The sequence below is a fragment of the Natator depressus genome, chromosome 2 (genome assembly GCF_965152275.1).
Source record: "Natator depressus isolate rNatDep1 chromosome 2, rNatDep2.hap1, whole genome shotgun sequence".
In the NCBI taxonomy this organism is placed as follows: domain Eukaryota; kingdom Metazoa; phylum Chordata; order Testudines; family Cheloniidae; genus Natator; species Natator depressus.
Window position 1 is genome coordinate 5,999,123 of NC_134235.1, and position 15,079 is coordinate 6,014,201.

A 15,079-nucleotide genomic window follows, 5' to 3' on the forward strand; every position below is an offset into this window, starting at 1 on the left:
AATGCAGGAGCCATGTAAGCATCCCCGGGAGTGTTTGGAACCTCTCCGAGCCATCACTCACTGTCCAGGATAAGCACTCCCCTTTGATCTGTCCTGGCATTTCGTTTTCCCCACAGCCCGAGAGAGCGAGCCGGTTGCTGGCAGACACAAAGGAGAGAATCAAGCCCGCATTTCAATAGCCAGTGTTGTCCCCAGGAGTTTTAGGGGCGTGATGACTCAAACAGCATTAAGTGATTTCCTTCCTCTGCTGTCCTTGTCCCCAAAGTCAGGGAGTGTCTACACAGAGACTCAGGAAAGCTGAACCAAATTAACTGCAGGTGTGAATTTAAAGCACGCTAATTAAACAGCATTAGCCCCCTGTGTGGATGCTCTCATTCAGAAGTAAAGTGGCCTTGGTTTGCTTTAGCTTAATTCCTTGTGGAAGTGGCCCCCATATGGACATGCTCTGAGAGGCAGTTGATGACGTTGGCTCTTTTATATTAGATGGAAGCTTATTTTCCTTCAAGGGAGAAGAGCATCTGAGACTCATGTTGACCCTGGAATTTAATTCCCGCTCTCTCCTTCTCGATAAAGCTCAGCTGCCCCCAGCTTCAGTCACTCCAGATGCAGAAGAGAGTCTCTGTCTCTGTCTCTCTCTCTCTCTCTCTCTCTTCCAATGTGTTTGGAACCAACTTTAACACCTACAAGAGTTTGCTGAATTACACCTGCCTCTGACGGAGCATCTGGATCCTCCAGGAGAAATAACTCACAGCTGAAGAGCTGACATTTGAGAGAAAAAAACAATCTCTCTGTGCCTCCAATGTGATGCTTCTGTTCTGTTGAAGTGCGCTCCGTGGGTAGATTAATTCAAGCGAGTGTCCCAGCAGCAGCCGTGGCAAGGCCAAAGGGTCAGGCTTTGTCCCTGGAGTCCCCAGCCACACTGAGAAGTGCACAAAAATGCCTTCTGGTTCCCCAGGAGTTGCAAAAAGGTCCAGGAGAATTACAGGTGCATGGAAACTGTTTTGCACCGGAGGGAATGAATCATGGTGCAGGAGTTAGAGCTGACAAAGACCTGCTAGCTGTAGCTTGAACATTACGTGGGGCGCAAAGTGCACTTGTCCCAGCTAACGGGTTCGTTGTCTACCTAAGTTTGCTAACAGATGAGTTTGGTGAATCGCAGGATTAGGGACATAAAAACTTTATTTATCATCCAAATACAGAGCAGCATTAATGTCACTGAACAAGAGCCATACAATGGAAAAGCCCCTTGCGCATTCAGACTGATGAACCCCTGGACACCGAGAAAATACAGACAGAAGAAGATAGTCAGTGAAGTAAGCATAAATAGGAAGTCACGGTCCAGTTCACACCAACCTCCCACTGTGCCCACTAAAGGTCGGACACACAACTTCTTTATACAACTTTTCCCTCTGACACCCACAAAGGTCAAGGACTGTATCTGATGGTATTCCATGTGTGGTGTTCCAGGAAACTTTGTTTGGTATTCCAGCTCCCCATAGTTCTCCTTTCCAGGTCGGCCTAAATCATGTGTGTCCACCCCCTTCTAATACGTTCCACACATCCATGCGGTTAGCTCCATGGGTACCTGTGCTCAGAATTCCCCCCAAATCTACTATTTTAACTTGGTTTTGCTTCTTCACGGTCACCTTTGTCAGTCACAAGACACATATTGCAAAATGAGACTAGGTCACTGGCTAACGCTAACCCACTGTCAGAACCAGATGTCCCAGTTTTATAGGGACAATCCCAATATTCGGGGCTTTGTCTTATATAGGCACCTATTACCCCACCTTCCCAACCCCTGTCCCAATTTTTCATACTTGCTATCTGGTCACCCTACCTAGTGGCCAGAGCAGGAGTGGTCAGAGCCAGATCCAAGCCAGGGGTCAGAGCGAGAATCACAGTCCAGGGATCAGAACCAAAATCAGAAACCAGGGATCATTCAAGAATTGGGTCCAGTGCAGCAGCCAGCCAAGAAATGTCTCAATTTCTCAGATAGCTTCCTATGACTGTTTCTGGATTAAATTGTATGGTCCGGCCAATCGGTGGGGCCGGTCATCTTCCCCAGTCAGGATCCTCATGGGCGGTGCCTCTGGGAGGGGTCAGAGTTCTGCTAGCCCCTCATTTCCAGTAGCGCTCGCCAGCCAGCTTGTGAGAGCCGCATGGGAGCGAATGGGCTGGGGTTTGAGGACTGTGGGCCCTTACATCCCCATGCTAGTGATGCGCATTCATGACCACCGCATAGGCCTGGCTAGATATCACCTTCTTGCTAGGCCTGTCAGATTATACGGCATGTTCCTCTACTTGCATCTCCGCAATCTTCAGTTTTACTCTTATCTCTTGAACGCACGTTCTAACACGTATTCACCTAAACACTTTCTATATAATAAACCAGGTCAGGAGTCAGAGGCCAACAGAGTTCATCAGTCGATCTCTGTGCCCTTCTCTGTATTCTCTGGTGCTCTATCCAGCCTAGTTTCAAACATCTCAAGGAATGGGGTTTCCATCCCTTCCCTATGTCACAGCCAAAGAGATTCTCCATCCACATATGGGGTGATACAGAGCATCCTTTCTAGAAACCTGGCTGGTGTGTCTTGCTCGCATGCTCAGGGTCTAACCGATTGCCAGACTAGGGGGTTGGAAAGGAATTTCCCCCAGGTCTGATTGGCAGGGATCTTGGGGCAGAAGCGGGGTTGCCTTCCTCTGCAGCATGGGAATAGTTCCCCTGCTGGGATCATCCAGGTGTCTGAATTCCCTGGTCCCTTCTGGCTTCAAACTCTACGAAGCACATACTGAACAGGCTCCTGGCACCGCTTTGATGCCAAGTGCTCACAAGAACAGCGAGTGAGCTTGTTGCTTTGCCACAACAACAAATCCCTTTGGTGAAGCACAACAATGGCAGGACAACCCTAGTGCAGCCCTAGTGCGTGTTTGTGAGGGAGGCATGGCTGGCTGCTGTGCGTCACACGCGGGGGCAGGCAAGCCGTCACCCTTCCAGGCCTATAATAAAAGGACCCCCACCCCCAAACAAGCCTTCATTCATTGCTCAAGAAGCCAAAAGAAAATCTTTCTCTTTGGGTAGCTGGTGCAAGCTAGCCCCACGGGGATAAGGGGATCATCGAATGTGAGGGAAGTAGAGTCAGAGAGATAGGATGGTCCAGTGGTGCCTGCTATGTAGGAGACCCGATCTGATGCCCTGCTCTGCCGCAGCATTTCTGTGTGCCCTTTGGGGTCAGATTTTTAAAGGTAATTAGGTGCTTAAATGCCACCGATTTCAATGGGAGTTAGACACCTAAATACCTTTACAAATCTGGGCCTTACCCATTCTCTGCCTCGCTTTCCCATCCATAAAATGGGGTTAATGGCATTGCCCTGCCTCACAAGGATGCCGGCAGGATAAATATATTAGAGACTGCGAAGTGCTCAGAGATGACAGCGATGAAGTATGTAAGCTAAATAGATAGTGCACTGCTTCCCCTTTAATACAGCAGTCGTCCCCGGTGCCTAGTACAAACATTCGCTGAGCTTTAAAAACAGTAGCTAATTAATAATTCATCCTCCCAGCCCCTGCCAGGAAGGTGTCATTTTCCTCATTTATTAAGTAACCACTTCCCACATTCTTTCTCAGGAACCTGCTTCCAGGCTGTGCCTCTCGGCAATTCAAAATGCCTCGGTTTCCCTTCCTCTCCCCCCAGCCCCAATGGGCCTTGGGATAATTTAGTCCAGCGCTTGGTTGCTATTTGCATGCATTTTACAAACACAGCAAGGCTGAACCCAAGGTGCGCTGCAAACCCTGCTAAGTGGGCATTCTCTGGCTGTTTGTGATGAACACCGCCGCACTCCAGCCTGCTTTCAGCAAGGGGGAGCCTGCAGGCACTGGGTGAGAAGATAACATCTTGTGCTGTTATGAGGCACCGTGACTACATACCTACAGGTGCCGTGGCTATCAGGTGGGACTGACTGTGGGAATCTCCAGGTCCCGAGGCACAGACCTCTACCACTTGACGTAGGCTATGTCTACTCTTAAACCGCTCTGGCAGCTGCTCTGCTATAGCACTTCAGTGCAGACACGCTCTACGGCAGTGGTCCCCAAACTGTGAGGAAGGAGCACCACCCCGCCCCACTCTCCCCCTGCCCAGCTGCACCCTGGCCCAGCTCCGCTCCGCCCCCAGCCCAGCTCCGCTCCCTGCTCCGCCCCCAGCTGTGTCCTCAATCCTTCTCTGTCCCAGCCCAACTCCGCCTCTAGCCCCAGCTCCTCCCCCTACCCCAGTACAGCCCTCAGCTCTGCCTTTAGCTGTGGGGTGCAACAGGAAAAGTTTGGGCACCACTGCACTACAGGCCTGGGAGGGGTTCCCTTCCAGAGAAGCGATAGCGAGGTCAACGAAGGAATTCTTCCATTGACCTAGTGCTGTCTATTCCGGGGGTTAGGTCAGCTTCACTATGCTGCTCAAGGGTGGGGATTTTTCACACTCTTGAGCAACATAGCTGGGTTGACCTAACTTTTTAGTGTAGACCTGGCCTTAGAAGAGCTTGTAGGTATTAGCCGCAGATGGAAAAGTGGCCAGGAACTACCATCAGAGGGATAGCTCAGTGGTTTGAGCATTGGCCTGCTAACCCGGGGTTGTGAGTTCAATCCTTGAAGGGGCCATTTAGGGATCTGGGGCAAAAATTGGGGATTGGTCCTGCTTTGAGCAGGGGGTTGGACTAGATGACCTCCTGAGGTCCCTTCCAGCCCTGATAGTCTATGCTTGTGAGGCCACACCTGGAGTATTGCATCCAGTTTTAGTCCCCCCACTACAGAAGGGATGTGGACAAATTGGAAAGAGTCCAGCGAAGGGCAACAGAAATGATTAGGGGGCTGTGGCACGACTTATGAGGAGAGGCTGAGGGAACTGGGGTTATTTAGTCTGCAGAAGAGAAGAGTGAGGGGGGATTTGATAGCAGCCTTCAACTACCTGAAGCGGGGTTCCAAAGAGGATGGAGCTCGGCTGTTCTCAGTGGTGGCAGATGACAGAACAAGGAGTAACGATCTCAAGTTGCAGTGGGGGAGGTCTAGGTTGGATATTAGAAAACACTATTTCACTAGGAGGGTGATGAAGCACTGGAATGGGTTCCCTAGGGAGGTGGTGGTATCTCCATCTTTAGAGGTTTTTAAGGCCTGGCTTGAGAAAGCCCTGGCTGGGATGATTTAGTTGGGGTTGGTCCTGCTTTGAGCAGCGGGTTGGACTAGATGACTTCCTGAGGTCTCTTCCAACCCTAATCTTCTATGATTCTATGATTCTTGTCATCCACTGGACAGGCACAGTCCCACGTCACCAAATTCATCCCTGCTATAATGCCACTTAGTACAATGGAGTCATCCCAGGGATGATTATGGTCCCGGTGTCCTTGCAATCAAAGGCTCATTGCACCTGGCCAAATTGTTTCTCTTCTATAGGTCATAAAAATCTCTTATATTTGGCACTTTTCATCCCCAAAGATCTCACAACTCTCTGTCATGTGAGTAATCACTTCACCACTTATTGGAATGCAGCCACCTCTGGGGTGGAATGGGACCCATTCTGGCCAGGCAAGTTGCAGAACTATTTAGGGTAGGAAGTGATGAGCAGTGTAGCCAGGGGAAATTGCAGGAAGGATTTCAGGAGACAGAAGGGAATCACCTGAGCTGAAATTGGGCTTGGAGACTCGATTTTCTTCCAAAAAGTGACAGAGAAGGGAGACTTAATGGGAGGTGAAAAGTGACTGACATTAGGAACACACACACACATACTAAACCACTAAAGAAAAAAAGAAGCATTCCTCCACTAGTGCCTCACTAATCAATACATTATCTGACTTCACTTGAAATGATAAAACTTTTCTGCAGTTTAGTTCTAATTAAAAGGAATTAATCACAGAAACGACATGTTTATTCTAATTACAAAATTACTTCATGTGGCATTAGTTAAAAAAACAAAACCCAATATTAAGGTTTTTAACCAAAACCTCTAAGTTTGAGAAAATAATTATTTGAAGTCAGAGTTCTTACAATTAAGTCATTCTTTATTAGGAGGGGTTTTTTTGTCCCTCCCCCATATAACTTCTTTTTGTATTCTTTCTTTTTGTTAGGGTTAGATAATAAAGAAATTGTGTCATACTGAGTAATAAAATCTTGACATTCTAATGAGTGATGCTTTGTAATTAGAACAAGGAAAAGTAAAGTATAATTTTATGTGAGTGTGTGTGGCATTGGGGGTGGAGTGTTGACATTCAAAGAGTTTTATTCTAATAATGATGATGAATTTCCAAAGATTCAAAGGTTCCACTTGAACTAGCATCCAAAAGTTCTGTGGCTGATCTGTGCTCTCAGATCCACGTGTTGCAGATAGTAGACTGAAGTGCTGAATAAATCTCTCTCGCTCAGAGACAGAGACACACACCTAGGGATCGGGTACTAGCAGAGGTGAAAGTAAGCTGGTCCGGTCCGGTATGAGCCAGTATGCCGTGCCAGACCGGACCAGCTTCCCCAGGCAGGCACTTTAAAGGGCCCCGGGCTCCCCGCAGCAGCCGGAGCCCCAAGCCTTTTAAAGCACGGCCGGAGCCCTGCCGCCGTTACCCCCGGGCTCTGGCAGCGGGACTCCGGCCGTGCTTTAAAGGGTCTGGGGCTCCGGCTGCTGCGGGGAGCCCCGGGCCCTTTAAAGCGCCCCCCGAGCCCCACTGCCGGAGCCCCGGGGTAGCTCCAGAGGTGATTTAAAGGGCCTGGAGTTCCGCTGCGGTAGCAGCGGCCAGAGCCTGGGGCCCTTTAAATCGCTCCCTGCTGCCTCTGCAGCTGGGAGCTCCGGGGGTGATTTAAAGGCCCCAGGGCTCCCAGCCACAGCCGGAGCCCTGGGGACTTTAAATCTTGATTTAAAGCCCCTGCCTCTTCCGGTTGAGGGCACGCCCCCTTGCTCAGGACTCGGGAGTACTGGTAAATCCTTTAAGTTATTTTCACCCCTGGGTACTAGAACCTAGATTTTCATCACCAAGGGGACAGGTCCCCACCGCTTGAGCTGTAGGAAGACCTCTTTTAGTATCACATGTCCTTTAGCCTCTGTGATAAATGAAGGGTGGGGGAGGAGCTCCCTTTTATGGACACCCAGCCAGGCAGTTAGCTATAAAATCCCTCTTAGTAGCTGTTCTATAATTGCTCTACCTGTAAAAGGTTAAAAAGTCTGACTGCATGCACAGGTAAAGGGAAGTGAGTGGGCACCTGACCAAAAGAACCAATGGGAAGGCTAGAACTTTTTAAAATTGAGAAAAGACTCCCCTTTTGTCTGTCTGTTGTTGTTCTCCCGGGGAGAGGAGGATAGGGCAGAGCTCTGCTGTAAGAAGCTTGGGGCCAGGTATGAAAAATCCTCAGCATCATACCTAGAAACTACTCATCTGAAACCCCAGATATGTAAGTAGATCAGGAAATGTCTAGGAAGACGCGATTAGGTTTATCTCTTTTTATTTCTTTATGGCTTGCGGACTCTTCAGTGCTAACCCCAGGTGCTTTTGTTTTGCTTGTAAACTTTAAGCTGGACCTCAAGAAAGCTATTCTGGGTGCTTAATCCTCGTAGTTGCTCTTTTAAAATCTAGCAATAGCCTGAGTTCCCAGATGCATTTTCTTTCTTTTTTTAAAAAATAAAATTTACCTTAAAATTTACCTTTTTTAAGAACAGAATTGGATTTTTGTGTCTTAAAAGGTTTGTGCACATGTTGTTTATTTAGCTGGTGGCAACACCTGCCTTCCTTTCTTCTTTCTTTCTCAGCTCTTCCCTGGAGGGGGTGGGGGTTGAAAGGGCTGGAGGGTATCCCACAGGAAGGAATTCCCAAGTGCAACTCAAAGGGGTTCTGCACTTGGGTGATGGCAGCATCTACCAAGCCAAGGTCAGAGAAAAGCTCTAACCTTGGGAGTTTAATACAAGTCTGAAGTGGCCAGTATTAATTTTTGGAGTCCTTGCAGGCCCCCACCTTCTGCACTTGAAATGCCAGAGTAGGGAATCAGCCTTGACAGCCTCTCTGTGGAACAGCCACTAAAGGGCATTGCCAAGCTGCCATTCAGTGGCTCGAGAGCATGAGTATCAACCTTAGGGTAGACTCTTAAGAACCAGGGCACAAACCCCAAATTGGCTGTGAGTTCTATACCTAGTTTCCAACAACCAATTATCAGATGTAAACTCCTTAAGCTCTATAACAGCCTTAACATGGAGTTACAGACAGTCCCCTCAGATACTCCGATCCATCTCACAACCCAGGTAAGCTTGCCTTTGTGATAGATGATCCCTTACAACAAAATTCAGGTTACTCACAGTCCCAAAGGACCAGTTGCTTACTCCAGGTCAATTGCACCTTAGATCTCACACCAAACACAGTGCTTGTAGCCAATTCTGTAACAAATCTTTATATAGTATGTTAACTAGGAAAAGGAAGTAAGTGAGTTATTTACAAGGGTAAAGCAGATAAACATATATACACAAATGAGCTACAGTCTTACATTTCAAAAAGTAATAGAAGGTTCTATAATAAGCAAGCTTTATATGTCCCGTAGGGCTAACCCAGGCTGAACACTGGAGATCTCTTCTTTATGCCTAGAAAACATTGCCCTCAAGAGTCCAAGCAGCACAGAGACACAGTTTCTTGTTAGGGAGGTTTATCCCATTCCCATTCTCTGAGCACCTGATGGGAGGAATTCACTTGCACACCTCCTCTTCATGCGGGTGGCGGTGTGGGGAAAGCAATCAGCAAAGTCTTTTGTCCTGTGATGTTCCACAATAGTTAGTCTGGTGTTGATGGGCCTTCTTGGTTGGCCAAGAGATAAGACCTCCTGTTGGAGACTAGTATTTCACACTCGTTAATGCTTCTCTGCTATCTGGTGCTGTACAGTTACAGAGAAAATACTTGCATATTACCTTATAACACAGGCTACAGACAGTCTAAGAGAGATTAATGCAGACAGCAACTTACAGTCATTCAATAAAATCTAAACATATTTTTATAACTCAAATCCCAATTTTAACAACACTAATACACAGGTGAGCCAGACGGGTTCCAGCTCTGTATTTGTCAGTGTTCAGTGAAGACCTCGAGCGAATGAACGAGTGTCCCAAAGAATACCTTGTCCCACTGGGATGAGAGGGAGACGCAGTAACGCAAACCTCTTCCTGGCTTCACGCTCTGCAGTCTGAGATGTTGAGTCTCTCTCAGCGACTTCCCTCACCTCAGGTAGCTAACTGCAGATGCTGCCCTGCATCTTCGCCGCCTGTATTGACCATCATTTCCAGGGTTCTCGTTAAACTTGTCCACCTCACATAATGCCCAAGGCGATATTTTGAAGGAGCCTTCATCGCTGATGGCATAGCTCCAACGAGCAATCCCCTACTTGAGATGTTACACCCCCTCCACCATGCCCGCTGCTGACTCCAGCCCGTGAGGGCAGCCCCGTCTGGTTTCCCTGCACAGGCTCTATCTGGCAGGGCAAGTGGATGGGGCTGTGTGGCCTGGAGCTGCACTGAAGGGGCTCTGTCTGGCAGGGGGGTCAGTACTCCCCAGGTGTAGCCTCCCCGCTCGTAGAGTCTCTGCCAACCTTCCCAGCAGGGTGCACAGCGCTGCAGCAGGTGAAGACCAGCAACTGCAGCCTCCAACGCAGCCCCTGGTGCCCGTGCAGATCCTCAAGAGGAGTTGCAGTGGTTGCAGGCCGAGCACATGAGGCCCTAGGTTCTCTTCCCAGGGGTGGTGGGAAAGGGACTTGTCCTCAGAGGTTCAAGTCAAACCTGGGGACACCTGAGGTCTCTCCAGTATTTTTTAAATACCAGGTTGGCAGCTCTGTACTTTGAACCGCGTCAGAAGATCGCATGGCAGATGCTGCCATCTCTTACGCCTCCGGAAGATGAGAGACAAAGCACAATGTGACGCTGGACGCCAGTCACAAACTATGGCCCGCACTGTACAGCAGCTCCTGCTTTGATTGTTTGCCGGGGGCATCTCAGACTGACACCGAGACACGCGCAAAGCTATTCGCTGGCTCACTAACGTGGCTGTGGTTACTTGAACACTGCTAGTCCCTTGGCTTGCCATATGAAAGAAGGGGCAGATCACCTAATGCTACGTTGCCTCTTTTGTTTCTGATCCTGGCAGGAGCCCACAAGTGCTGAGCTGGAAAAAAAAAGTTATCTTAAGTTTGATATTCCAGTAATAGTTCAGTTTGAGTGCCAAAGGGGCGGGGTAATTCCGTGTACCCAGAGCTCTGTTTGCCTCCAGTCCCTACCTCAGCATACCTACAATCACCAGCAGCCCCATCACAGAGAATGGTCCAGTGGTGCGGGTACTCCACAAGGACTTACGAGAGCTAGATTCAAGTCCCTGCTCTCTCACAGATGGTGGGCAAATTGATTAGCTCTTCTGTACTTCAGGTCACCAGCTGCAAGAAGAGATTAAAAACCCTGACCTACCTCACAGGCAAGGTGAGTACATTCATAGATTCCAAGTCCAGAAGCAGGGCCGGCTCCAGGCACCGGCTTTCCAAGCAGGTGGTTGAGGCGGCCTTCAGAATGGGACAGCAATCCGTGTCCCGCGGCGGCAATTCGGCGGCAGCTCTGCAGCTCTTCCGGGGGGGGAGGGGGCGGCAATTCGGCGGCAACTGCGTGGGGCGGCAAAAATTGGTAGAGCCGCCCCTGGCCAGAAGGGACCATTGTGATCATCTAAAGATTATGAAGTGTCTGCTGATGAAAAGCAGCTGTGTGATAACGGTGGAACGTTCCTGGAATGCAGAGCGGTAGAATGAAAGGCTTCTGCCTTCATTGGCCTCATGGAACAGACTACCTGACGATTCCTGCAACATTCAGTGATGTGGCAGGTCTGCTGTGAGCATGTGTAGCGGGAATGTTTTGTTCCTCTTCCCAGAAGTAATTAGAACAGTTGGCGACAAGACAGACATGCTCCCCCTGTAATTCTGGGTGGCGTATGTATTCCATTGGGACATGCTAAGTTTGCTAATGGAAATAATACACAGCACTAGAGGGCTATCTTATCTGTACGTTTCATTGGCATGACAGGCTGATGCTTCCTGTCTGTATGTACTAGGAATAGGGATAGTATGAGAGGTGAGTTAGACCATAAGAATGGCCATACTGGGTCAGACCAAACATCCATCTGGACATGCCCAAAATGGTGGATATACTGTACCTGAATGTACCCTGATTGTCTGATCTGGGGATGGGCGACAGGGGATGGATCACTTGATGATCACCTGTTCTGTTCATTCCCTCTGGGGACCTGGCACTGGCCACGGTCAGAAGACAGGATACTGGGCTAGATGGACCTTTGGTCTGACCCAGTATGGCCGTTCTTATGTTCTTATCTGTTTAGACAAAGTCCAGCTGCTAACTGGCATACACTCATCGCCTCTTTCTCCTTCCTTCTGTGTCGGTGCGTGCGGGCACGTGTACTTTTCTTGTGAACTCATCGGCGCTCTGAATGCCATAATCTGTTTGCCCTTTCTGCAGCAGTCCCTCTGCCTGGTAAATAACCCGGGGATGAGAACGATGAAAGTAGTGAGGCAGAACAAAGTTATTATAAACCTGTTGAGAAGTATAAAGGCACTAAACTTGAGATGGCAAATAAATGCAGGAAGGAAAATAGGAAAGCCCCCGGGGGGGTGTTTCATTTCATGGTGGACATTAGGTTGAGTACATTATAAATAAACTGTCAGGCTCGGCATTACCAGCAATAATTACAAATACAAAGCAAAAACAATTATGAGCAGCGGTGTTCGGAAGAGCTGGTCTTCCCCGTCCATTTACAACCCTAAGAAGCACAGAGGAGCACTTGGGTGCATTCACAGGTACTTCAGTGGGCTTATTTAACTGATTTGTTTATTTATTTCCCCCCTCCCGCAGTGTTCTCAGCTTAGACTGTGTCAAGATGTGCCAGGTCAGAGGGAGGTGGCACAAACCTGACTCAGTAGGAAGGGGCCGGAGGCACTTAGAACTCAGTGGTGGCTCACAGCAGTTTGTGGGGAAGGTCCCCCGTTGCTTCAGTCTCCCATGGTTTGCTTTGGAATTTGAACAACCCCTCCACTCTGTAAGGGAAGCGTGACCAAAGTAGGCAGGATTCAGTGGGCTTCAGAGGGAACCAGGCCCAGACTAGGCTTGCATTCAAAGTCAGTCCCAGGGTTCGTACCAAAAGGCACCTCCAGGGTAATGCCAGAAGTCAGCCCCCAGAGTTATGCTGTAATGAGAGCTTTATAACTCCGGGCCCAGCCTCGCTCTGAAAGCGAGGCTCAGCCTCAGTGGAAAGCCAGACGCAGGCTTGCTGCAAATTCAGGTGAAAACTCATTTGAAAGGCTGGCTCTTCGGCAGGCTCTCTGGGGTCGGTCAAAGGCTGGAGCTCAGGCAGAGCTGGTGGAAAAATACAGATGATTTTTGGTGAGAAAGGCTGAACACTTGTTTTCTTTTGTTTTCCTCAGAATGTCGCCCCAAACCTTTTGTTTGTTTGTTTTTGATGAAAAACCTCAACTTGAAAGAAAATGTCAGTTTTCAAAAATCACAAATTTGTGGTAGAAGTCTCAAGTCTTTGAAAACTGAAACCCACAAACCTTTAACCCAAACACGTTTGGTTTTCAGCTGACAAAAATCTGCAAAAATGTCATCAAAAATAATTCTTTTTTCTATGAAACGTGTTTTCACCATGGAACCATTTTGGGGTGAAAACTGAAAATGTCATCTTCAGTGGAAAGATTTTGACTGGCTCTAGCCTCAGGCGTCTTGAATGGCCGCATCCCAGGCTCACCCAGCTGGCCCTGGGATCACTCCAAACCTAGATTCCCTGGCTTGCTTGGAAACTCAGACCAAAGCTTGCTCTGAACTCTGCCCTACACAGATTCATGGGCTAATCACCCCTGAGATTTGGATTTTTAATGGCACCTGTAACCATCGTTGCTTTCCCTGAGTTTGTGTTTCATGATGAATGAGTGGCACAGAGCTGAAGAGATTCGCAATGTGTGTTTGTTTCTCAGAGTTGGCCATGCCTGGCTTGACAAAGCCCTGGCTGGAATGATTTAGTTGGGGATTGGTCCTGCTTTGAGCAGGGGGTTGGACTAGTTGACCTCCTGAGGTCCCTTCCAACCCTGATATTCTATGATTCTATGATTCTATGCCGATTCTGAAGGCACCAAAGGTAGCAGGTTAGAGTCCATGCTGCAACGTGCCCGTTCCTCCTATCTATCTTTAAAATGAAGGATTGACAGCACTGACTGTGGCTGGAGCCAGGTTTGTTATGCACCAGGACAGTCTTTCGTGCACCAGGTCTGCTGACATACCTCATTCCTAACCTGCAGTACCCCCTGCTGTTGTACTCCAGGAATGCCTCTCAGCCGTACAGCTGTTGATAGAGCCCCATGGTTTTTTTGTAAATGTGAAATAACACAAAATCAAATGAACAAGATTGTATAAAATGACATAAAATGAAAAACTCACCCTACAGCAGCGGGTCCTGCAGCTCCTGTCCCAGGGGGCCGGGCCTGGCCCCCTATTAAAGGCTTTGCAACCTGGAACACAGGGTCTCAGTGCCACCTGGCCAAATCTGAGTGCGTAGTGCTGTGACCCCATCCACCAAGTCACAATGCCCAGAGCAGGTAGCTTGGCCCAGCCCTGTAGGACAGGAGCTCCCTCTGTGGGATGAGTGTGGGGTGAGCTCGCTCTCCAACCCCTCCCAGGGCAGGATCAAACCCCTGCACCAGGGCCTCTCACCTACCACAGGGGCAGGCCCCAACCCTCCCCCAAGAGGGCCTCCCACCCTCCTTGGGGCAGGATAAAATGAAATAGTATGAAATTCTTGAAAACTAAAATGAAAATTTTCAAAAAAAAAAATTCACGGGGCTCTAACTAGTGATAACGCCAACTTGTGCCTACTGGTGAGAAGGTTTCATGTGATGTGATCAAACCGCCACAAAGGAACAGAGCTATGATCATCATACTCATCTCGCTTGTGACTTATTCTAGGCCTTCCATCCATGTTTCCAGTGACTGTAGGTGAACCTACTGTGCAACCAAAAATAAAATAAAGTAAAATAAAATAAAACCTCTCGGTCCCTCTCATGCCTTCCTGAATCTATTCCCCAAGCTTCTTGAACTGTTGTATAAGGAGTTGCCAGGTCTGCAAATTGGTGAGATGTCCTCCCTTACATACAGAAGAACATAAACACGGCCATACTGGGTCAGACCAAAGGTCCATCTAGCCCAGTATCCTGTCTGCCGACAGCGGCCAATGCCCGGTGCTTCTGAGGGAATGAACTCTAAGCTTTGTCCCTTCCATGGGACCTGTAGCCATAGTAGTTTGTATGTAAAACCTGAGAGGATGACAGCCCAAAGTAATAGAATTAGGAGTGGTCAATACTTGGATCGGAGACCTCCAAGAAGACCATAGATTGTACGGGAATTCAATGGATGGCACTCTACTCTAAAGCAATTCTCCATCACACCGCTTTGGGGTGCTGTCTTATTTATGAGATTTAATACCAAAAGTACTTAACCCTTGTGGATATTCGCTTGACACACTGTTTGGAGGATGAAAGATGCTACATGACTGTATGTAAGGTGTTCATATTGGCATTATCCTTGACCTGGAACACTCCTTTCCCCACATCTCTAAGATCTGTAACTCAGCTGGTCTCCACTTCTGCCACAGCTCATCTCACTATGCATATATGTGACGCTCTCATCACCAGAGCTTCCAACTGCCCGGAGCCGCTGTATGCCAACACTCTGATGCCATCTCTCCTAATCCCAGGCTATTGCACCTCCCTCTCCGCCGTTCCCCAGGTCCCACTTTTGGAGACAGAGCATGACATCATCGTCCCTACCCTTGAATAACTCCACTGGCCCCCTGTCTGGCTCCAAGCAGCCTGCTGTGTTTTATAAGCCCTTCTGCCTGCCAGTTCTTTCCATCTACTCCCATGTCCATTCCTTCTGTGAATGACACTGGCCAGCTGAGCTTAAGAAAGAGCACCAGGGCCCTCAAGATGGGGAGACTGGGTGAGTCAGAAGCCTGGAGAGGAGTTGGGTACGGAGTGCTGCTCTTG

General features: G+C 48.7%; 1 long non-coding RNA gene across 3 annotated transcripts in view; it reads right to left on the reverse strand.

Moving 5' to 3' along the window:
* LOC141982062 (uncharacterized) overlaps window positions 1-15,079 on the reverse strand; it is a 156,741-nt gene that overhangs the window by 26,582 nt on the left and 115,080 nt on the right. The window lies entirely within an intron of this gene.